The sequence below is a fragment of the Rhinolophus sinicus genome, linkage group LG06 (assembly GCF_036562045.2).
Source record: "Rhinolophus sinicus isolate RSC01 linkage group LG06, ASM3656204v1, whole genome shotgun sequence".
In the NCBI taxonomy this organism is placed as follows: Eukaryota; Metazoa; Chordata; class Mammalia; order Chiroptera; family Rhinolophidae; genus Rhinolophus; species Rhinolophus sinicus.
This window is the reverse complement of record NC_133756.1, coordinates 61237115-61262352: the sequence shown is the minus strand read 5'-3', so window position 1 is coordinate 61262352 and position 25238 is coordinate 61237115. Positions and strand designations below refer to the sequence as shown.

The window sequence follows — 25238 nt, the reverse complement described above, 5'->3', positions numbered from 1 at the left end:
ATATTTTGCAACTGTGGGGGCTAAAAAAAATTAATACTCCCCCTGCCCCCCTTCTAAGTTCTTCTAGCTGGGCTAATAATCAAATTAGCAGAGACAGACTGACAGGAGAATATCAAAGTTTTGCTACATAGATATGGGAAATTCACATAAGCACAAAAATTCCAAAGACAGTGAGGCAACATTGGGTATGTATATAAGATTTTTTGGACAAAGGAGAAAGGGGGAAAGGGGTGTTAGGTTTCAAAAGTGAGAATGTGAGATTTACAGGTGGTTGAGGAAGAGCAGAATATACATGGCAGGAAAATTCTTGCTGGGCAGCTCAGAAACAGTGGGACCTGGGGTATCCAGCTAACAGGCCTGGAGTCTTCCTGACTAATGCTTGGGTGACAATTCCTCAGGTGATTAAGCCAAGGCTGCCTTCCTAAGGCAGGTAGGTTTTCCTGTCTGAATATCTTAGGCAGGAAAGTTGGGGAGGCTCAAACGTTCTTTCTGAGTCTTGTTCCTTAGTAAACAGCTTACAATCAATATCCCAAAAAGGCAGCTTTAGGGTGGCAACATTTTGGTCCCTTCACAACCCAAAGCCTAGTAGAAGTTTAAATTATTTCTGTTCTTTTCATATAATGATATTAACTTCTTTGATGTTCTAGGAAATTTTTAGTTTGAAAAAGGGTGTTGAAAATTAGAACTATTTTCCTTGTCTATTGTTTCTTAAACTCTTACTGTTATATTTTGACTATTTGTTTTGGTGTGGGGAGGGGCGGGCAGTTAGTATCATTTGCATAATTTCTTGATATAAGAATATATTTTAATGATACTGTCAGTGCCCTGCCCACTTCCTTTAAGGCCTTATCATTTCATTGGCTTCAGACTCCCCCCTGTGAGTATCTGGAAATGCTGGAGAATTAACAACCCCCAGAAGCCCTCAGTCAGCAGCTAGTGGGAGGTAGGGTGTAATTACTCCGCTTTCTCATCCCTTGGGTGGGATGATTGTAAGGTGGAGTTAAGTTCTAGTCATGGCAGAACAACCTAGTCTTGAGCTATCCTCCCTTTCCTGTTGCTCCCATACCAGTAATGCCTGATCTGAACCTCCCGAATAAATTATTTGCAATCAAATCTTTGTCTCAAACTAAATCCAACTGGAGAATACCTAATCTAAAACAAACTTCTTACCTTCAAGAAATAGTTTAATGTATTATCCTTGGTAGATAGAAAAAAAAAATTCTTGGTTTAATCCACTTAACAGGTACAGTAGTCCTCCCCTTATTCATGGGGGACGTTCCAAGACCCCTAGTGAGTGCCTGAAACTGCAGGTAGTACTGAATCCTATATATACTGTTTTTCCTATACGTACACATACTTATGATAAAGTTTAATTTATGAATTAGGCACAGTGAAATTCCCGACAACTAATAATCAAATAGAACAATTATAACGATATACGATAATAAAGTTATGTGAATATGGTCTCTCTCTCTCAAAATATCTTAATGTACTATACTCACGCTTCTTGGGATGTGAGATGCTAAAATGCCTACGTGATGAGATAGAGTGAGGCGAATGACATAGCCATTGTGACATAGCGTTAGGCTGCTATTGATCTACTGATGTTACAACAGAAGGAAGATCGTCTGCTTCAAGTGATCCCGGGTCATGGAGCCATGCTGATTTCAATGGTTAGATGTCAGAAGCGAACAGTGTGTGGTTGGTTGGGGAAATTTAGTATTTTCAGACTTCGTTTGACACTGGATAACAAACAGAGGAAAGCGAAACTGTGGATAAGGGGGCGGTTACTGTACTTTATACGGGCATATACATACCTTATTTTATTGTGTAAGAGGTATCCATGCAAAAGTTATCCCCACCTTGAAAGATATGGGATAAGTGTGACTCTCCTAGGTTCTTTGGGGGAAGTTAATTGCTTGGGTTTGCAGCTATAGTCTGGCCACCTACATGTGCCAGCTATCCTAAGAATACACTGCCTTGGCCAGGAGGTTATGATGAAACCAAATTCACAGTTATTAACTAGAAGCACATTATCTCTGTGGTGGGCCCGTAGTGTGTCCTGTAACGTAGGGAAGGGCCGCAGAACATGGTGACTGGATGCAAATCCTCATACTGCCACTTACTGCCATCAGATAAAATGAAGATAGTAATTCCTTCCCCTCAGGGTGTTTGTAAAGATTACATTGATAAAAAATATTTGAGCCCAGTGCCTGATAGATAGTAAGCTCTTGGTAAATGGTCGCTGTTTGTCCAATCCAGTACACTTTCAAAAAGGAAAGAGGGTGCAAAATGATATGTAGTATATAATTTATGAGTATATATTACATAATTTTAAAATTATATCTTAAAAATTTTATTATATGGATAGACCTACAGAATAGTTGTATTTAAAATTTGGGGGAATGAAATTCTTTAAAAAAATCCATGTACATTAAAGCAAAATAAAAAACCTTTATATTGTCTTATTTGAACATTACAAATAAATAGGATGATTATTTTTGCTAAATATTCATATACTTAATCAGCTTTTCAGGCATATCTGGCTGTAATGCCCCATCACTGGCAGTTTTTTGAAGAATGCCTTTTTAAAAATAAGTACATTATTTTTAATTTTTCATAATCTCTACAATTGTTTTTAAAGTTATACTTTATGTTAATAAAATTGAAATTGACACCTTCAATTGATTCTTCTCTGTAAACCATAATATTTTTACTTGAAAAACATAATATCTCTATAAGAACTGAGTTATCTAATGAAACCTGAGTGAATTCTGCTAAATGGAGAATGTTCTCAATTGTAATATTTTTGTATTAAACTGTATAAGTAATCAGCTAAAATATAATCCTTAATACTGCTTTTTTTTCCAGCAGCTTCCATTCAGAATACCATTCCTTGACAAATATTTCTAGAACACAAAATTCATCAAATAAATTATCTCCAGATATAATTCTTTTGATGTTTCCCTAAACTGTGATGCTAAAAAAATCATAGGCCCTCCTAATTTTCTTCCATTCCAGTGGACATTATAAAAGTTTCTCCCCACAGTGGATATATTCCAAAGAGGAATTACAGAATTTCACCATTAAATCTTGGACATGATTTGGGTACCCATTGATTTACTTCTTCTTTGCTATGGTTGAGATGTTTCAAGGTCTTCCTTTGTGCAAGCTTTATTTTTAAATAATTGTAATTCTCCAAAAGCTTCAAAAGGTGAAGACTTCTAATGCTCCTTGAATTCTCTGATTACAATTTCTGATATTGAACAAATGTACCCTGAACTTAGAGGATTCATTTATGAAAAAGTTTAATACCATTGATAGGACACATATTGAATTACTAAGTAGTTCCAGTTGATGGGCAGCAAAGAGAGAAGTCTAGCGGGGCCATGCTGAAGTGTTTTTGTTTTGTTTTGTTTTGTTTTGTTTTAATTCAACATCAGCTTCCTCATAAAAATTTTGGTATAGTTTACAATTTTACCAATTGAAATAGTCTACTGTTTCAATTGGTATAATCAACTTTTGTGGGTGAAATTATAACTTTACATTTACACTAAACAATTCCAATTCTATTTCCGCTTCATATCTTAATTTAAAAGTTAGCATCTTTTTTTTCTCGTAAAAAATTGTATGTACTTAGAAGCATTTACAATGTCAACAAAACAGCTGCAATTTTTTTTTTTTGCAATTACAGAGTGGTATTCAGTTAACAGAACAACAATTGTTTTGTGTAAGCTGCATCAGAGACAACTGAAGATGAAAACACTACCATTCCCATATATAACTAATTTGTGCTGTGCACCAACAAGGACCGGCTTTAAATTTCCATGCCAATTTACAACCCCCATACTGTACCAGGCAAGGTTAGTGACTATTGAAGATACCACCAGGACAGGGCTATCTAAAGACACATTTGGTAGTGTGTTAACTATACAAAAAAAGACACTGTACAGTTTAAAAACAAATCTTACACAACCTTACATTTCAATTTTTGTCTTTTAAAGGAGTGAGTTGTGTACAGGGGGTTAAATGCTTTATAGACAAGAAAAAAAACTGCTAGAACCAGCTTATTCATCATCATCATCTTCATCTTCTTCATCTTCCTCCTCCTCATCCTCTTCATCTTCCTCTCCTCCTCCTCTTCTTTTTCTTGCTCTTTTCAGCCTTGACAACTCCCTTTTTTGCCACATCGGGCTTTCCTTTAGCTCGGTATGCAGCAATATCCTTTTCGTATTTTTCCTTCAGCTTAGCAGCTTTCTTCTCATAAGGCTGTGTGTCATCTGCAGCAGTGTCATTCCTCGTCTCTCCCAGCTTCTTTGCAACATCACCAGTGGATAGGCCGGATGCTGTCCTTTGACTTTTGGGCGATACTCAGAACAAAACAAGAAAAAGGCCGAAGGAGGCCTCTTGGGTACATTGGGATCCTTGAACTTCTTTTTTGTTTCCCCTTTACGAGGAATATAAGTTTTCATTTCTCTTTCATAACGGGCCTTGTCAGCCTTTGCCATGTCTTCAAATTTTTCTTTTTCTTTAGCAGACGTGGTCTTCCCCTCTCTGAGCCCTTAGAAAACTCAGAGAAGTTGACTGAAGCATCTGGGTGCTTCTTCATGTGCTCCTCCCAGCAGGGTTGCACAAAGAATGCGTATGATGACATTTTGCCTCTCAGCTTCTTAGGATCTCCTTTGCCCGTGTTTAGTTATTTGTTCTCAGCGAGCACAGAGTTGCCCAGGGCCTGTCCGACTCACACTTGCCCTGGCACTGTCTCTATGGATCTCGATGTACTGCAATGGCTGTGAGAGCCGGAGCCAGACGCAGCCTCCTCAGTCTTTCAAAAATTAGCATCTTTTTTAGCGAAATATTGTTTTTACCATGTGCACAGTGTCCCACCAAAATTAGTATCACTTGCAAAAACAAATGCTTTTGTATTTAATTTTGAACTTTTCAACTAAATGTACAGGATTGTCAGATGTTTTATCTTAAGCAGACTAAATTTCAAAAGCATTACTTCGATTTCGTGAATTAGATAAAAAAAAAAATCAAACCATTCTTGGAATTATTTGATCTTTGTAGGTGAAGCCTTGATAACACTGATATAAAATTAGCAACATTAAACTGTTCATAAAAATTCTGTTTTCATTACCAGACACACATAGCTTTTACTTCACTTTTTGTACATGAACATCATAACTTGAAATAAAAAATTGACAAAGTCAATTTAGAAGAACAAGCACTGGATCTAAATGGTATGTAAGCACCTCTCCAGCTGCATGTGATAAATCATAAACTGCAAGTACAGGGTTCTTAAAATAGCTACTAATTTTTGATGTCTATTATAATGCTGCTTCAGCAGATTTATGTTTTGGGGCTTTCACCCGGTTAATGATATCACTTTGTTCCTCCTGGCTGTGGGGGGTGGCAAATGTTGGTATTTTGTGCAATTTCACATTCATCATTAATCTGAGAATAGGAAATTCAGCATTTAACATCTTACTAAATGTAAACTTCCATTTTTGAGCTCACTGTCATTGAAAGGGCTTATTGCAAAATAAAAAAAGCATCACCAAATAATATAATTAATAATTATATATATATCATACAGTAAATGACCAAATCATTTGTTAAGAGTGTTATGATCAGTCTCTGGATGCTCTAAGGTAGCACTCTTGGCCTCTTTTCTCTGCAAATATTTAGAAACCCCTAACCCATAATTTCCCACCTTTCCCACAGACCCTACCAGCTAGCTGTGCCTTCACATTTCCATACGTCCTGTAGGCCTGAGCACGGACATGGCATAACTAGTTGGCAAATCCAAGGGCATAGGGCATCAGAGTGTTCTCTTACCACCACCAGAAGCTGGAGGGCTTAGCTGCCACCAGCAACTCTCTCTTGTGAGTGCATTTTCTTTTGTCAGCAAATGCCCCGCTGTCCTGAAAAGGAAGTGGTAGTTCCACTGCGTTTGGGAAGTGTTGGAGAAAATAGAGATGGGTCATTGCTGGTCATCCTTCCTTAGAGTGACATCTCTGTTCTCTGCTTGTTCTAGCTTAGGCTACTATAACAAAACACCACAGACTGGGTGACAACATATTTCTCACAGTTCTGGAGTCTGGAAGTCCAAGATCGAGGCGCTGGAAGATTTGGTGTCTGGTGAGAGCCCGCTTCCTGGTTTGCAAATGGCCGTTTATTGTTATGTCCTCACATGGCCTTTCCTCAATGTGTGCAGTGGGTGGTGGTGGGGTGCTCTGGTTTCTTCCTCTTAAAAAGGGACTAATGCCATTGTGAGGACCCAACCCTCATGACCTACACCAAGTTACCTCCCCAAAGCCCCACCTCCAAATACCACCACATCAGGAATTAGGGCTTGAACATACGACTTTTTTTGGCGGAGTGGGGGGCACAAACATTCAGTCCATACCACTGCTCATGTGCTTCACATAGTACTGGACAATAAATACCATGGAGGAAGTTGCAAATACAAAGTGGAGGGCTACTCAAACAACCCAGCGTTTAATGCGAATGTTAATAGTAATTCTCCATTGAAGTGCAAATACCAAGGCGAATGTTCAGCCAAACAGGATTGCAGGACAATAGGCTTAAATCCAGGCTGTCCAGGGCAAAAAGGGACCCTAGCCACTATTAGGGAGGACAGCACCTTCTCTTAAAAGAAGTTTTTACATAGGAACACTAGAGGGCGCTTTAGACTAATTAAGAATTCGGCTTTAATTTACACAAGGTAACATGATGTACCAAATTGATGTTATACATTTCAATAGTGAATAGTTTATAAACCTTTTAAAAAATCATAAAATAATTGGATTATTTAGGTAAATTCATATCAGGTGATTTTGATATTCTAAGAACATGAAAAAATTCAATACAATTGTTTGATATGCCCCCTACTTCCCATGCTAAAGGTTATGATGATCCTATTTTTGTTTTACTTCAGAATTTTTAAATAATCTTCAGGAGTGCCATAAGGTTAAAGATTGGGTTGCAATTTGCCCTCACTAACTGAGATTTTATTTTTTTCATGGAGGGTTGTAGGGGGCAAAGAGTGCTATACAATTGATTTAAACAACTATAGTGTTGTCCTTTTGAGATGAACCTAATGATATTGTTTTACATACACGTGGCACCCACTGTTCTTATCATAAGTGTTGATAAGTAAGGTGGATTATTAAGGCAAGTACTCCAGTGCTTAGGACAACAGTTTGAACTGTGGAAGAAAATGTTTGACCTGACATCTGGTCTAGAGCCTCTGGTTCTGTCCTTACCTCTGTGACTTTGGACAAATATTATCTTTCTAGGCCTGTTTCTCTAATGGGGTTGAACTAAACCACTGCTAAGTCTTTTTCTAAGTCTGAAATTATCTAATCCTGACTTTTACACTTAACTTTGATTACTCTTAAATTTACATTTGCATGTAGGTGCTGTGTATGGAAATTACCTTTAATTTAAATCATGAAGTCATTGACACTGAAAACTGGATTCAGGAGAAAGTGGGGAGGTAGCTGGTTCTCTGTTTTGGGGTCCCATCAAGTTTTTAAAATGGCTCATTTTTACATTAGAAACAGATAGCTTTTGTTAACTGCTAGAAAATACTCATACAAGTACTGCTGCTCAACTTTCAACTTCCCTTGAGGCAAAAATTATGGCCAAATGTTTATATTTCATTGACTTTCCTGCTAGGATTCAGACTACACAAACAGTGAAAGGCTAAAAATCACTTGAGATTTTAAATCAAGTCTAATTAGTCTATTTCTGATATTATGAAAATGAATAAGATAAACATTTGCTAGATAGATATAAGCCCCATCTGCCCTCATATAACTGAGGCCAGACTGTTTAGTGGTGTTTGATTGAATATTGTTGCTACACAGTGTTTTAACTCCTGAAGAATGCTCTGACATTTTTAACTGAATTCTGCTTTTAAAACAAATATATTATTGAATGGTGTACTCTTTACATGGACAAATAAAATGTTAGCGACATTCATCTCTTGAAAGGAAAATAGCGCCTATCTTACATACACATAAAAAATGATTCTTAGCATATTTCTAAATTTTCAGTAATCTTTTGCATGTCTTTGTGTATTTGTCTGTGCATGTGTGTGCATGTGTTTGCATGTCTTGTGTCTGCAGGTGTATCTCTGTGTGCTCATGCTTCAAGAGTACAGTCACTGTAGTTAATAACTCCCAGATGATGACTTGCTGTAGATCTTGAAAGTTTCTCCATATTTCATAGTACCCTATCTGTGATGGTAAAATAAAAGTTAAGGAGATCCCAAAGGGAAAGTCATCTCATGATAATTTCTTCATGACTTGTAATGTCTGAACTGAGTCTTGGAAGCAGCAGGCAGAATAGGGGATGAAAGGACACAGAGGCTAAACCAAAGAGCAGGGTAAGGCAGGGGTCCTGATGGGTCTCACTCTAGGGAACGTGGGCAGGTGGGTGAACAACCAGTCAAGTGTGCAAGGAGACCACAAGTGGAAGCCTAAGTAAGGAGGTCAGTGTCAGGAAGACTCAACCCATCCATTCATCAGCCCTGTGCTGAGTGCCCAGTTTGTTCCAGGTGATACAATTGGTGAAATGAATATGGAAATTTCTTCCCTCGAGCATTTTAAGGACTAGCAGGTAAAATAGATGTAGAACTAAACCATCATAAAATCATAAACTAAGAGGAGTGCCATGGAAACCTCAGGAGTTTATGTGTGGGCAGGAGAAGACCTCACTGAGGACCCAATGCCTAATGCTTTTCAAGGGAAGGCAAGGGTTCCCAGGTGGACAGCCATCTTTCCTAGGTGTGGATGGAGGCAGCGTGAACCCCTATCCTTGTGCAGTGTGGCCATGGATGGGGAGGGTACATGTGGGGCATGGCAGAAGTGCCTATAAGAGATGGAGCTCTCGGTTCTTTTAATGCTCCGTAAAGTCTTTGATGAACAGGCTGGCTGGAGTTCAAGATGTTGCTTTCTAAACCTATTTTTACTGTTCCTCAGATGATCTTCATTTATTTAAGGAGCACAGTTATTTCCTCAGGCATTTAGCCAAAAAGGAATTTTACTCTTCGTTACAAGTATGTCAGAAATAACACTGGGGGAAGAGACAGATGAAATGGATATCAGTATTTCCATTATCATGTCTAAAGAGATCGTTTTCGAGATTATCAGTCAAAGCTCTCTTAGTTGCAAGTGACTGAAACTCCACTCAAACTAGTGTATGCAAAAACAGGAAATTGTGGTCTCATAATTGGGAAGTCAGAGGGGCTGGACACAGGAATAGCTGGACCAGAGTTTCAAATGTTGCCATAGAACTTCTTCCCTATGCCCCTCATCTGTATTCATCTCTGTTTACATTTTTGCATCCTACGGTTTTAAAAAAGGGTATCTTTCCTGAGAATTCTAATGAGGTGGAGAACTTTGGTTGGATTAGCATGTGCCAGATGGCTGGCTGGTGTTTTGGCGACTGTAGTACAAGTGGTGAAAAAACTGTAGAGAAAATTATGAAATAAAAAGTAAAGTCATCCTCTTGCAGCCCATTCCTTAACTTTTGAGGGACAGAAGTGTCGAACATTGGGAATGAAAAATGTCACACATCAGAAATGAGCAATGAAGACTGAGGATAATAAACTGATTCAGATAACAAGAACAACACTTTACTTTGAATGCTCAATATGTGCTAGGTATTTTTCCTAAACCTTTTATGTGTATCACACTTAATTTTCATGAAAATCCTATGAGATAGGCACAACTGTTATCTCTATCTTATGGATGAGGAAACTGAGGCACTGGGAGTTGAGGAGACTCCCCTGGGTCACACAGTACTGCACAGAAGTTTGTATTCACTCATGTGCTCTTAACCATCATGCTGTACAGCACATTTGCATGGCATAATAATTAGTAAATACGGTCTAATGAATGAATACCTTGTGTTACAAAGATACCAAGCACGTGGTAAAGAAAGGAAGAGAGAGGACTCCATATTTTTTTCCAGCAGCTAGCCCAATTATTTGATGACTTCACCCAGCTGCCAAGGCTCCAGTGGCGTCCACTCAGGCTGGGGAATGGATTTGTCTGGGTCACATCAAGGCTTACCTGAAAATAGTGAACATGGATTCAAGGCCACCCACTAATTAACCGGTGGGTATTGGGCTCAGGGATGGCATAGAGGATCATGGGGAGCAAGAATGGGGTCCCCTACCTGAGAGAATAGGTAAAATGCAAGGAAGAGACATTGCTTGAACTCCCTGCATAGCTCTGTTGTGTAACACCAAATCAGGAGACAGTCGATACTCTCTGTCTGTCTACTCTGGGAGCCAGATCTTTGTGTGGACAGTGGTGTCCATGCCTACAGGAACCAGAAAAGATGGAGAGACACTGAAGTGCCAGGACTAAACTGGTTTCAGTGAGGGGTGGGGAGGTGGGGGGTGGGGGGTATGTGTGAGGTTATCTCTCTTTGCTAAATTTTTTCTTTTTTGTTTCGTTGTAATTTTTAGAATTGTGGTTAAATGTACATAGCATAAAACTGACCATTTTTATGTGTACAGTTCAGTGGCATCAGTACATTCACAATGTTGTACAATCATCACCCTTATCTACAGGTATACCTTGTTTTATTGCACTTCACAGATGTTGCGGGTTTTTTCTGCAAACTGAAGGCAAGACTCTCCACCAGCAAAAAGATAGGCTTGCTTTATTGCGGTGGTGTGGAAACAACCTTGCAATATCTTTGAGGGATGACTATTTTCTAGAACTTTTTCATCATTCTAAATAGCAACTCTCCATTCCTCCTTGCCCCGTGCCCTCTGGTAACATCTATTCTACTTTCTGTCTCGGTGAATTTGCCTCTTCTAGGTACCTCATATAAGTGGAATCATACAGTATTTGTCCTTTTGTAATTGGCTTCTTTCTTTTAGCATAATGTGCTCAAGGTTCATCCATGTCGTAGCATGTGTTAGAACTTCATTTCTTTGTTAAAATTAGAAGACTGGAGAGGAGGAGGCATGAGATGGTCTGGGCTTTCCCTCCATGGGTGGCAGTGGGAGAAAGCAGAGCCAGGGATGCCATAAGCCTGCCCTTCAAGAAGTTAAAATTGTCACTTGGCTGCTTCCTTGCCATTTTCCAAGGCTGGCAAGTGGTGTGATTGATGGGGCAACAGAAAAGCAAACTTCTCACCCCAACCTATCCCCAGATTCCTTCTCTATACTGCCTAAAATACAGGGACTAGGAGATTGACTTGATTTAATGGTGAGAAAGAGTGGGGAGTTGCGATGGGAAGACCTGTCAATTATTCACATTTTAATGTGAATTAATGCCCTCAGATCATTTTCCAGTACGCCCAGCTTACCTAAGCAAATTATGGAGTTGGAGTATGGAGTAGAGTAAGGTTGAAGTTTTGGAGCATATGTAAGGCAGTTTATTCAGACACCATCTAAGTCCCAAGCACCTGGGGAGAAGGAAGGCGAAAAGAGGAACCTGGAATCAAGAGGAGAAGGGCAGAGGAGCCAGCCTTGCTCTTGCCAGTGTTAACTGGGACCAGATGGGACACCTCCCTCGCCCACCCAGCAGCTGTCATTTAAAGCATCTAAGGGCTCTAACCCACTTGGAGTCTTGAAAAGGAACAGGGAGAGCCGGATTTTACAGCTTCCCTTCCTCCCTCCCTCTGCAGATTCTCTGGTGATGGAGCTGTGAAGGAGTTTCCAGGGTTGACTCTGGGTCACGCAGTGCATCACAGAAGTTCTTTGTGGAGATAGTTTATGTTCTATTCAGCTGTACTCTCACATTCACGTCCAGCTCCAGGGTGCCGACGCTTCTGCAAGGCTTTACATACTTTGACACTCTCATAGGGGGTCTGGCCTCCTTTCACCTCAGCGCTGTTCTTTCTTAGCTTAACATTGGATTAGTTGGTGAAAAGGTAGCCAGCATTGACTGAAGTACGTGCAGAGTTGGGAGACAGGAAGGAGGTTTCTAGGTCTGTGTTGTTGACCTAATTTTGTACTATGTTTTCAGCATCGCTGACCTAATTCTGTCTTATGTTTTCATTGAATGAGTTGATTATTTTTATATCATTTCCTGGTAAGTGAATTACACCTTCACTACTTTCAATTTTTCCATGTCCCATTTTCTAATTCCTTACCACATTTTATATACACTTGAAAATTCCCTGCTTAATCTCTTTCTCATTCGTTGAAGCCAGTAGGAACAGTTTTGCCTGCTTATTATTTGAACAGCAGCATTGCTGCTGTTGTCATAAACACCCTGGTCTTAAACATAATTGGTATGAGGAATAAGTTAATATTTGTTGTGAAGTCTTTAAAGGAGTTGTGTTCTTCATGTTGCATTGAATATTTAATGTAACAATTGAATCTTTTTACTTTAATCTCCTTCCTGGAGTGATTAAATGTGCGTCACTAGATCTGGCTTTCTTTCACTAACTCTGAAATCTGGCTCCTTGTTAAACAAGTTACTTATTTGTTCCTTAAAGTTATATTCACTGTGTACTACAGTTGCTGGCATTGTTTTTTGTGTGTCGATTTCAATGAAAACATTTAAACAAATCGCTTAAAAAAATATGTTCTCATTGTATTTTGATGCTCATCTTGATGGTAGATTGAACACTGGAGAGACATTCTAAGTTAATGTTCAAACTTATGGGCAGTATAGCTTTCTTGTTTCTAAAACTTGCTCAAGTATGCCCAATTTCTGCTGGGATGACATAATAAAAGACTCTTACCTTGTGTAAGTTTGATTTTTGTATCCCCTTTCTGGTATTCAGTAAATTTTGAGATTCTCTTCAGTCCTAAAAATTAAGTGGGAATAGTAATTCGGTTAAACATGGCTTTTAAAAATAGTAACAAGATATTATTGCTCAAAAATTTCTTTAATAATCAGGACATTTCAATAAAGATGATTCTTAAGGCAGCATCAATCCCTTCCTGTTACATATACTGTGAGTGTGATTGATTTACTGTCATGCACTGCATAATGGTGTTTCAGTCAATGACAGACTGCATGTACTATGGTGGTTCTATACGATTATAATGGAGCTGAAAAATTCCTATTGCCTAGTGACATCATAGCTGTTGTACTTTGTCGTGCAACGCATTACTCACGTGTTTGTGGTGATGCTGGTGTAAACACACCTACTATGCTGTCAGTCATATAAAAGTGTAGCATATGTAGTTATGCATAGTACATAATACTTGATAATGATAATAAACGACTATGTTACTGGTTTATGCATTATTATACGATGCTTTTTATCATTATTTTAAAGTATACTTTTGATACTTATTAAAAAAATGTTTGCTGTAAAGCAGTATGCCGTGTTATGCCGGCAGCAGCCTCCTACATCTTGTGTTTACCGCGTCTCTTGATGGCGTCGTTTTTCTCTTGTGCTTCATTTATCCTCCTATTGTTTTGTACAATAACATGCTGTGCAGATTTGTAGCCTAGGAGCAATAGGCTAAACCATGTAGTCTAGGTGTGTAGTAGGCTAGTTTTGTCTAAGTGCTTTCTATGATGTTCACACAATGACAAAATCGCCTAATGATCCATTTCTCAGAATGTATCCCCATCGTTAAGTGGCACATGACTGTATTGATGTGGTGAAAGCTATATTAAATGTAAATAAATGCATTTAGTAACCCTTTAAGGAACAATTTTCCATCCCCCATAAAAGCATAGATTTATTTTATAAGAAGTGATAAAATTTATATTTCGTAGGAAATATAATTTTAAATTTATTTAATGTCAGGTGGATTTTGCACATTAAATATGCAATATAATATTTTTGTTTTCCTTTTCTGTTACTGAAGAGAAATTAGTGGAGAAAGCAGAAAAAAAGATTTTAGGTGCCTGTCCTTCCCTCTGACTGTATTCCTTTACTGTAGCTGTATTAACTAAGTAGGTTGCTATAATTATGTAATTTGTCTTTGCAGCAGCCTCAACTAATTCAGTTTAAAATTGGATTGAAAGAAAACAAAACTTTCTTGTGTGTCTAAATCCAAAATTTAGATTGTTCCGAACTTTTAAAAGAATGCTTAGCTAGTTTTTTTCCAACCACAATTTGATATAATTTCCTTAAATAGCAAGAAAATTGTGCCACATTCAAAGATCCTAGATTTAGTTGTTTAGGAGCTGTTTCTCATAATGGGGGAAATTCAGTGGACCACCATGTACTATTTCCTTTTGTACATATTGTTGACCCTCGAACAATGTTGTACAATCATCATCACTATCTATAGGTATATCGTGTTTTATTGCACTTCACAGATGTTGTGGGATTTTTTTGCAAATTGAAGGCAAAACATGGGGGTTAGGGGCGCTGACCCCCCCATATGGTCAAAAATTCACATATAACTTTTGACTCCCCCAAAACCTAACTACTAATAGCCTGCAGTTGACCAGAAGCCATACAAAAAGTCAATTAACACATACTTTGTATGTTATATGTATTATATACTGTATTATTACAATAAAGTAAGCTAGAGAAAAGAAAATGTTAAGAAAATCTTAAGGAAGAGAAAATATTTATTGAAAAAAATCCCTGTACAAGTGGACCCACTCAGTTCTAACCCGTGTTGTTTAAGAATCAGATGTAGTGGGAGAAAACTAGGATTGGGAAACCAGGGGTGAGTCTTGATCAACTCAGAGGAGGAGTTGGCAAGGGTGAGATTCTTCATTTTTAACCTTTGCAGTTCAGTGGGTCTTTATTTTTATGTGGATTCTTTTCCCTCCCTATTTCCTTCCATTTTTTTTCTTTATACAAGCATTAAAAATATTTTGATAATATTTGGATGCCTCTGAGCTTTGGAAAGCTTTTTTTTGGGGGGTTCAGTCCACTGGTTCCGTTTAGTTCTGCTGTGTTTTCATGCTGTATTCATCAGAAAAACCTTAAATGGAATGAAGCATATAGAAGTATTCAATTATCTTAAGTTCCTTCTTGAGTCATTTCAGCTGTAGAGTTTCTCTTCCTTTTGCTACTCAGAAAATGGGGTCTTCCCAAGCTAAAAAATCTCTAGTGTAGGTCAACATCCTGCAAACCAAATATTCTTCCACTTCCCCATGTAAGCCCAACATTTATTATTTGGTCAGTGCTAACAGGAGGGGCTCTGGCTTAAGCAATTGTGAAAGGGAAACTTTTAGCTCTAGTTCCGTAACATAGCTGAAGGAGAGCATAACCATGTCAGCTTGGGGATTTTTACTAAGAGAGAAACTAGGGATTTGTTTAGACATGCATATGATTTATAAAAGAGGAAATTTGCAGTGGGGATTAAGACTAGAACCATTGGCATTAGATAAACGTGGTTCAAAATCTGGCTCAGCCATTAACTAGCTAGGGGAACTTGATCTAACTAAGGAGTTCATCTGTAAAGATAATAATATAGAATGTTTAGGGGATATTGTGGGACTGACATACCTATTGTAATATCTAGCACAAGGTAAGTCCTCAGTAAATGGGTCATTGATTCATAAATGTATTTATTCATAAATATTTTGTCATGTGGATACCAAGAGAAATAGACATTACAAATTACTTTATGGCTGTTAGGTTGAAATAAGAATGATGGGTAGTGTCTTCACTATTAAAGGTACTCATGGATAAGGTAAATTGACATGACATTCATGAGTACTGATTTAACTGGAGGCAATTTTCCTGCTTCTTGCCTGGTGAACTCCTGTTTGTCCTTTAAACCCAGCTCTTTATCACCTTCCCTAATCCTCCAGATGACTCTTTCTTCTGTGTTTCCTTTGTACCAGGGCCATTATTCTGTTGTTACCTTTATTTTAGAGTTCCTGTAGTCTCCCCTTTGGGCTGTGAGTATTTTGAAACAGGGATTGTTTAATTCATACTTGCTTACCCTACCTCCCCGTTTAATACCAGCACCTTTCATAAAGGTAACTATTACTTGGATTGAAATAGATTGAGTTTAATTAAATCAAATACTTGTATAGAAAACAGGGTCATGCAAAATATTTGGAGCTTAAAAGACTTCTGGCTAAGTCCACGAGGTGTCTTATCTTACAGCCTTGTGTTTGATTACAGGACCCCAGTCTTGGCTTAGCACAAGGTTGCACATCACATTTGATGACACTCAGGACTGCAATTGTGATTGCAGAGAAACAGTGTGGTGTGATTCAGCTGCCAGCAGATGTCAGGTTTCTTGGGCTTTACAAGTGGATTGGCTGTTCTTTGGGATATGAATAGCCATGTGGTTCAGTCTACTGGAATTAAGAAAAGATTGCCAAAATGACAGTAGTGAATAAGGGCTCAGCTACAGGTTCAGGAATAGTGCTCAGATGTCTTGGATTTCCAGGTGAGACTGAATAGATTTAATACTTGTTTTTTAACCTGTCAATAGGGTTTTCTCTTTATTTGTAGCCTCTGTTGAAGCACAGGTTTACTTTTGTGTCCTTCAGTATCCCTTTTAAGAAAATGGGAGTAAGTTATTCCATGTATGGTGGCAGTCAAAAATAACACTGACAGTCACATATTTAAATATGAAACATATCTATGTTTGAGCCATTTTTATTTATGTATAAAAATTTTATGTAATTGCCACATCTGTTACATAGATTGCAGTTTAAGTGTAGATGCCATTCTGGTACTTTGGTATTCTTGAGAGGGCAGTATAGTTTTTGTTCTTCTACCTATCATAATTATTTACTCTCCATTTAGTGAGTCTATTTTTCTTATTTTATTCAAGAATAGACTTAAAACTCTTTTTTCCTTGGCCACAGCTCACCAAAGAGGGACAGTAGGAGTGGCCTGCTGTGGGTGAATGCAATGAATGGTGCGTTGTGTGTTATAAAACAAAAATAACACCAACAAAATTTGGTCTGCCTTTTATTTATTTATTTATTTAAATATTTTTTTTTATTTTTCAATTGCAGTTAAGATTCAATATTATATTGATTTCAGGTATACAACTCAGTGATTAGACATCTATATAACTAATGAAGTGATCACTCCGATAAACTTAGTACCCGTCTGACACTGTACATAGCCACCACAATATTATTGACTACATTCTTTATGCTGTACTTGACATCTGCATGACTATTTTGTAATTACCAATTTGTACTTCTTAATCCCTTCCCCTTTCTCACCCATCCCCCCAACTCCCTCTCATCTGGCAACCATCAAAATGCTCCCTGTTTGTTTCAAACTGAGAACAAAATGCTCTCAGTTTGTTTCTGTTTTCATTTGTTCACTTATTTTGTTCTTTCGATTCCGTATATAAGTGAAATCATATGGCATTTGTCTTTCTCTGTCTGACTTACTCCTCTAAGCACAATGCCCTCTAGGTCCATCCATGTTGTTGCTGATGGTAAGATTTCATTCTTTTTTACAGCTGAGTAATATTCCATTATATATATGTATCATTGTATATATATAAATTTTAAAAAAAGAACATTTCTTCTCTCACACAGTTTCTGAGGATTTGTATCTGGGAGCAGCTTAAGTCCATGGTTCTGGGTCAGACTCTTTCATGAGGTTGCACTGAAGATATTGGCTACAGTGTCAGTCATCTGAAGGCTTGCCTGGGAAGATTTATCTACTTCCCAGCTCAATCTTCAATCACTGGCTGTTGTTCGGAGGCCTCAGTTCTTATCTATTTGGACCTCTCCATGGGTCTGTCCATCATGGAATCTGGATTCCTCCAATGTGAGTGATCCACACACATTCATTTTGAGACTAAGTTCCTAAAGGTTCAGAATTGTTTGAGCTCACTTTCAGTGGTATAGTTCGAGTCTCTGACCCTTGTTGAACCATATATTTCTGTGTTTAAGCTGTAGATTTTAAATAAACAATGACAGTACAGTGGTTGTACAGATAAAGAAATCTACTTCAATTCTGTCACTCTTTGTGACCATTTGGAGTTTCTGTGTTTAAAAATTGATTATTGTAGCCCTGTAGTACAAGCTAACGTCAGGAAGTGTGATACCTCCATTATTGTTCTTTTTTCTTAGGATTGCTTTGCCTATTCAGGGTCTTTTGTGGTTCCAAACAAATCTGATGATTTTTTGTTCTATTTCTTTAAAAAAATGCCATTGGGATTTTGATGGGGATTGGCAGAAAAACAGACACATAGAACAATGGAATAGAATTGAGAACCCAGAAATAAAACCACATAAATATGGACAGATAATTTTTGAAAAAGAAGCTAAAAACATACAATGGAGGAAAGACAACATCTTCAATTAATGGTGCTGGGAGAATTGGATAGCCACGTGCAAAAGAATGAAACTGGACTGCTATTTGTCACCATGTACCAAAGTTAATTCAAAATGGATCAAAGACTTAAGCATAAGACCTGACACAATAAACTGCATAGAAGAAAACATAGGTACTAAACTGATGGACCTTGGGTTCAAAGAGCATTTTATGAATTTGACTCCAAAGGCAATGGAAGTAAAAGCTAAAATAAACAAATGGGACTATATGAAACTTAAAAGCTTCTGCACAGCAAAAGAAACCATCGACAAAATAAAGAGGCAACCAACTGAATGGGAGAAGATTTTTGCAAACAGTGCCTCCGATAAGGGGCTAATATACAAAATATACAAGGAACTCATGCAACTCAACAACAAAAAAACATACAACCCAATTGAAAAATGGGCAGATAACCTGGAGAGACATTTCTCCAAAGAGGACTTACAAATGGCAAATAGACATATGAAAAAACGCTCAACATCACTAGTCATCAGAGAAATGCAAATAAAAACCACAATGAGATATCACCTCACCCCAGTCAGAATGTATAAATAGTAACAAGTGTTGGAGAGGCTGTGGAGAAAAAGGAACCCTCATACACTGTTGGTGGGAATGCAGACTGGTGCAGCCATTATGGAAGGCAGTGTGGAGGTTCCTCAAAAAATTATGAATAGAATTACCATATGACCCAGCAATCCCTCTCCTGGGTATCTACCCAAAAAATCTGAAAACATTTATCCATAAAGACACGTGTGCTCCAATGTTCATTGCAGCTTTGTTTACGGTGGCCAAGACTTGAAACAACCAAAATGTCCTTCGATAGATGAATGGATAAAGAAGTTGTGGTATATATACACCATGGAATACTATTCGGTGGTAAGAAAAGATGATATAGGAACATTTGTGACAACATGGATGGATCTCGAGAGTGTAATGCTGAGCAAAATGAGTCAGACAGGAAAAGCAGAGAACCATGTGATTTCACTGATATGTGGTATATAAACCAAAAACAACAAAAGAACAAGACAAACAAATGAGAAACAGAAACTCATAGACACAGACAATAGTTTAGTGGTTACCAGAGGGTAAGGAGTGTGGGGGGTGGGAGATGAGGGTAAGGGGGATCAAATATATGGTGATGGAAGGAGAACTGACTCTGGATGGTGAACACACAATGGGATTTATAGATGATGTAATACAGAATTGTACACCTGAAATCTATATAATTTTGCTAACAATTGTCACCCCAATAAATTAAAAAAAAACTGAAATGGTGCAAATTGCAAGGGGTACAATTTTTATTTGTAAGTGTAAATTTTAATTTACACATTACATTTTATTGAATTTGAATAATATCCTTAAAATTAAACTTTTCTTTTTCTTTTTAAATTCTTGTTTTAACACTAAAGAAGGAACAAGAAAATACAATATTACATTAGTATGATTTAGTGTTACTCTGAACAAGAACTTTTTCAGACATTTCCTTGTTATTGAAATTAACTATTCAGTTACTATATTACATATAGATAAATTAATGTTCATTATTAATAAAATTAGTCCAATGTACAAATATAAGTTTTCCCTCTTCAAAAAATACATTAAAGTAATTAAAGTGTATTGATCCATTACTTTTCTACCTTTTTTGAATGATAATCTTTCTTTTCTTTTTTATTCTTTATTATTTTTTGTTGGCATGATATCGTATATTAAGTACAATAAAAATGTCTCTGCCTATGCTTCTTTTCTGGCCATTGTTTTTTGTTTCTTTCTGCAAATATAACTGAAAATAGTTTTGTCATGTAGGGAAGAGTGGTAGATGATTTACTCCAGACCAAATTTGCTAGGTATAGCATTGCTTCCGGAATAATTTCCCATGTAAACTTTACCATCTGTAGTAACTTTCCTTGTATTCCATATTTAGTTAAATAAGTATATACTGCTTTTATATAACAACATGTTCCTGAAAAACCTGTATTATTAAGAATCTTTGGAAAACATATTTAACATATATTCTTTGGAACATACAAGTTATCTATTTTCTTTTCAGCATGCTTATATCCATTTGTCTTTTTTTCCCTTTTTCTCTTAAAAGAAAAGCCAGAAGCACCCATAAAGGGATATTCTGTGTTCTGAACAAAGAACGTTAGATGCTTCTCCCACCCATCCTACTCCTTGCTCTGATTAAGAGAGGCATAGCTCATTTCAGCCCTGAAACAACTTTGTCCCAGCCTCATGGCTCCTCCCTAGTCTTACTTCCCATAACTCTGCTTCCCGTAACTCTGAAATCATAGGACAACTTCCTACCCAGCTAGAACCAAAACAACAAAAAGTTCCCTGCCAAAGACAGTCCATGAACGATTCAGGTTAAAGATGAAGACATTTCTGGTTTCCTGATATAGCTTGGGAAAATGGTAGATGGAAATCATATTTAGGAACAGGCACATAATATGTACTTGAATATATTGGTTAAATGAATGAGCTCCTCAAGATTTAACTATTGATAAAAATGAACTGGCATTTTTTTGGTCTTAGTTTCAGGTGCACAAAGCAACGTAATAGCCATTTAAACCCCTCATAAAGTGATAACCCACCCCCCAAGCTACTACCCACCCCTCTGACATCTTATATAGCTGTTACAATACTATCAACTATCTTCCCTATGCTGTACTCCACATCCCGTGACTATATATACCTATATATTTAGTTATAGTTGACATTCAATATTATTCTACTTCAGCTCTTCAGATGTATAGCGCATTGGTTAGGCATCTACACAGTCTGTGACGTGATCCCCCTGATAAGTCCAGTGCCCGTCTTGCACCTTACATGACCTTTACAACATTTTTTATTATATTCCCCATACTATATTAACTATCAATTTATATTTCTTAATGCTTTCAGCTTTTTCATCCTGACCCCAACCCTATTCTCATCTATCACCCTGATAGATCTAGTACCTATTTGGCACCATACCTAGTTATTACAATACTATTGACTATATTCCTTATGCTATAACCTACATCCCCACGACTACTGTATAATGCCCAATTTGTTCTTCTTAATCCCTTCCCTATTCACCTGTCCTTAACCACCCTCCCATCTTAAAGAAGTCCCTCTAAGAGACCTTGTAATAACTGGTTTGGTGGTGATGAACTCCTTCAGCTTTTTCTTGTCTGGGAAGCTCCTTATCTGTCCTTCAATTCTAAATGACAGCCTTGCTGGGTAGGGCAATCTTAGTTGTATGTCATTGCTTTTCATCATTTGGAATATTTCCTGCCACTGCCTTCTTGCCTGCAAAGTTTCTTTTGAGAAATCCTCTGACAGTCTTACGGGCGCTCCCTTGTATCATGTTTCCCCGAAAATAAGACCTAGCCAGACCATCAGCTCCAATGTGTCTTTTGGAGCAAAAATTAATATAAGACCTGGTCTTATTTTAATATAAGACCGGGTATAATATATAACAATATAATATAATATCCTACTGGATATAATTAATATAATATAATATAATATAATATAATATAATATAATATAATATAATACTGGGTCTTGTATTAATTTTTGCTCCAAAAGATTCATTAGAGCTGATGGTCCGACTAGGTCTTATTTTCGGGGAAACATGGTAGGTAACTAACTGCTTTTCTCACTGCTTTTAATATTCTCTCTTTGTATTTAACCTTTGGCATTTTAATTATGATGTGTCTTGGTGTTGGCCTCTTTGGGTTTATCTTGTTTGGGACTCTCTGTGCTTCCTGGGCTTATATGTCCATTTCCTTCACCACGTTAGGGAAGTTTTCTGTCATTATTTCTTCAAATAGGTTTTCAATTCCTTGCTCTCTCTCTTCTTCTGGTACCCCTACAATGGGAATGTTGGTACGCTTGATACTGTTCTGGAGGCCCCTTAAACTCTCCTCAATTTTTTGGATTCTTTTCTCTTTTTGCTGTTCTGGTTGGGTGTTTTCTGCTACCTTATCTTCTACATCACTGGTTGGATTCTCTGCTTCATCTAATCTGCTGTTGATTCCCTGTAATATATTCTTCATTTCCATTATTGTATCCTTTATTTCTGACTGGTTCTTTTTCATGGTTTCCATCTCCATTTTTATGAGATCACTGAGCATTCTTATAACCAGTGTTTGGAACTCTGTGTCTGATAGATTGCTTATCTCCATTTCACTAGTTCTTTTTCTGGAACTTTGTTCTGTTCTTTCATTTGGGACATATTTTTTTGTCTCCTCATTTTGGCTGTCTCCCTGTGTTTGTTTCTATGTAGCAGGTAGGGATGCTATGTTTTCCGGTCTTAGTAGCGTGGCCTTATGTAGTAGGTGTGCTGTGGGGTTCAGTGGCGCAGTCTTTCTGGTCACCTGAGCCACGCGCTCCAGGTGTGACCCTTGTGTGGGTTGTGTGTGCCTTCCTCTTGTAGTTAAGCCTTGGTTGATAATTGCACATCAATGTGAGGGACTGACCCTTGGGCTCACTGGTTGTGAGGACTGGCCTTGACTACAGTGGGAGAGTTGTGCAGGGGCTGATTCTATGGAGCCGGATCTGCCTCATCAGGACTCCGGTGCCTGCTCAATCCACCTATTGAGTGTGTCATACTTGGAGATGGCTAGATGATGCTCTAGTTCATTTTAAAGCTGGCCACTGGGGGGTGCCAGCCCCAGGACCACCTTGGAGGGGAACCGATGTAGGTCTACTTCAGCTACAGCCCAAGCCCCATCTGGGGCCACCTAGCAGGAGCCAGAAAGAAATCCGCAGATGTCTGCCACCTGTGCTGTTCTTGTAAGCACCTTGAGAGGCCAAGCCGTGAATCAAGGCCAGCTGCCACTCGTGCCGGCTTAGGTCTGCTTAGCCAGAGGTACAGGACGCACTCAAGCCAGATGCTGCTTATCTGGGTTCCATGAACCTTTAGAGACCCTAGCAAAGTGCAGCTTGAGCAAAGGCAAGCGGTCTGCATGAAAAAGCCACTGGAAGAGGCCTGGGTGTGCCTAAAAGTTGGGCAGGGCAAACAAACGGCAGAAACTCAGAAATGGCGGTGGCCTCTGTTCATGCGCCAGGAAGGGGGAGGGGACTCAACAAAAAAACAATGGTCTCCTCCAGTTCCTCTGTCCAGGAAAAAGCCGCCTCTCCAGCCCCCGTCCCAACCCAGACAACTCAATTCTCCACCACTTGTCCCTGCCGTCCCTCCAGCTGCTGCCCCAGCACGAGCTCAGAGTGAGTGATTCCACTGGTGGGTAAGTCCAGGTGCAGTCCCTCTAAGGAGGGGGTGTGGGGATGCAGCCACACTCAGTCTCACTCAGTCACAATATCCGCTGGTTTTCACAGCCAGAAATTATGGGGACTTCTCTCTCCAGCACTGGAACCCTGTGCTGGCGTGGGTATCTCTTATAGGAGATGGGGGGACCCCTACAGCTGAAATAGCCCTCCTGATCTTTAATAGTCACAGGTGGGTGTGGGACCAGCTCATGCCGCATCTTTGACCTTCCTACCAGTCTGGAGGTGGCTTCTTCTGCAAGTCCTTAGTTGAAAGGCTTCAGTTCAGCTTGATTTTAGGTGATTCTCAATAATAATTGTTTTCTAGATTAGTTGTAATTTTGATGTGGTTGTGAGAGAAGGTAAACACAGCATTTACCTACTGTGCCATCTTGGTTGTCTCTGTGAACTGGCATCTTAAGATGCTTAACCATAAAGCTGGGAGGACTGTGGGTGGAGCCGGGCCCATTGTTAACTCTCTAGTCCTGACTTCATGTTAAACTTCGTGTTAACTTCTGGGGCAGGGATGCGAAAAAAGGGGGACACCATTTTGGTCTCAGGGCTTTTACCACGTGTGAATATATGCCCTCCTTGGTGGCTTTGTTTTTTTCTTTTCTCGAATAAACCATTCTTTTGGTGGATTACCTGGAGAAATATTTGGCCAGTCAACGCTATCAACGAGGAATTTCTGAATATCCCTTATTGTTCTTAAGGAGTAGCAGCAAGTTCTTTTAGTCCCTTCATATCCATAGGCCTGAATATATTCACTTGTGAGTTTTCCCAAATGTATTTTCAGAAGCACTCTTTTAATAGAACGGTTCAGACTGAATTTCCTTGTACTTCATTTCATTAGTTCAAGACACGAAAAAGATACCTATGATGAGGTGGCTTGCCATCTGGATGTCACTGTCATACTGTCAGGCCAGTCAGCCCCACCATCCTTTAATTTTCCCTGCTTTGTTTGGCACAGGGGAAACCTCCCTGTCCTTTGGCCTCTTCCCAGGAGTCTTCTTTTTGTTGGATGACAGTAATTGTTAATCAGATATGCTTATCTGAGTGAATGCATTAGCCAAAGACTGTGTCATGGTCTCAGATAAAACAAAAACATTTCCTGACGACATTTAAGGAGAGCAAACAATGGTGTTAATTTCAGGCTAGTTGGGTGGAAAGTCACATGGTATTTCTGGAGAAGGAATTCTGGCTTCAGCATTAGAAACATCAGGGTATAAATCCTATCTCCTTAATCTATTAGGTAGGTGATCTTGAGCATACGACTGACATCTTTGAGACTTAGTTTTCTCTCATCTCAAAAATGGGATGATAATTCCAATTTGCGGAGTTGTTGTTTGGATTAGGTGGGGTAACGGATGGTAGTAATGCTTAGCACATAGTGTGCTCTGTTAATTGGCGGGTGTAATTGTGATATTTGAGGCCATTTTAGGCTCCTCTGAAGGCTCATCCTTATGTGTGAGTTTCTGCCTGGACAGCTGGTACAAAACACTGGTTTTCCTCAGAGTTAATAGTAAAACTCTTTTAATTGAAATAGTACCCACTTGGGAATTATTAGTCTGGATGTTGCTTTCTTATTCTTAAATCATCTCCCTTTGAATTTATTGGCGTCTCTTCCGGTATATGTGATGCTGATCAATGAATAATTTGGAGATTATAAAGGGATGATGCATTCAGTTGGGGGTAGGAGCTTCTCTGAAAGAGGGCCAAAGTTTGCCTCGTAAATATGGGGATGATTTTACACATGGTCACAATAAAGGTAA

At 38.5% G+C, this 25238-nt stretch overlaps 1 protein-coding gene and 1 pseudogene across 3 annotated transcripts in view; one reads left to right on the top strand and one right to left on the bottom strand.

The window, feature by feature from the left end:
* Window positions 1-25238, top strand: part of RNF144B (ring finger protein 144B) — a 168817-nt gene that overhangs the window by 35244 nt on the left and 108335 nt on the right. Inside the window, exon 2 of one of the 3 annotated variants that reach the window (XM_074335175.1) lies at window positions 6041-6144. The exons of the other annotated variants lie outside the window; for them this stretch is intronic. The gene's annotated coding sequence lies outside the window, so the exon portion shown is untranslated. The remainder of the gene's footprint in view (window positions 1-6040; window positions 6145-25238) is intronic. 3 annotated transcript variants of the gene reach the window in all.
* On the bottom strand, window positions 3454-4696 carry LOC109448685 (high mobility group protein B1; annotated as a pseudogene).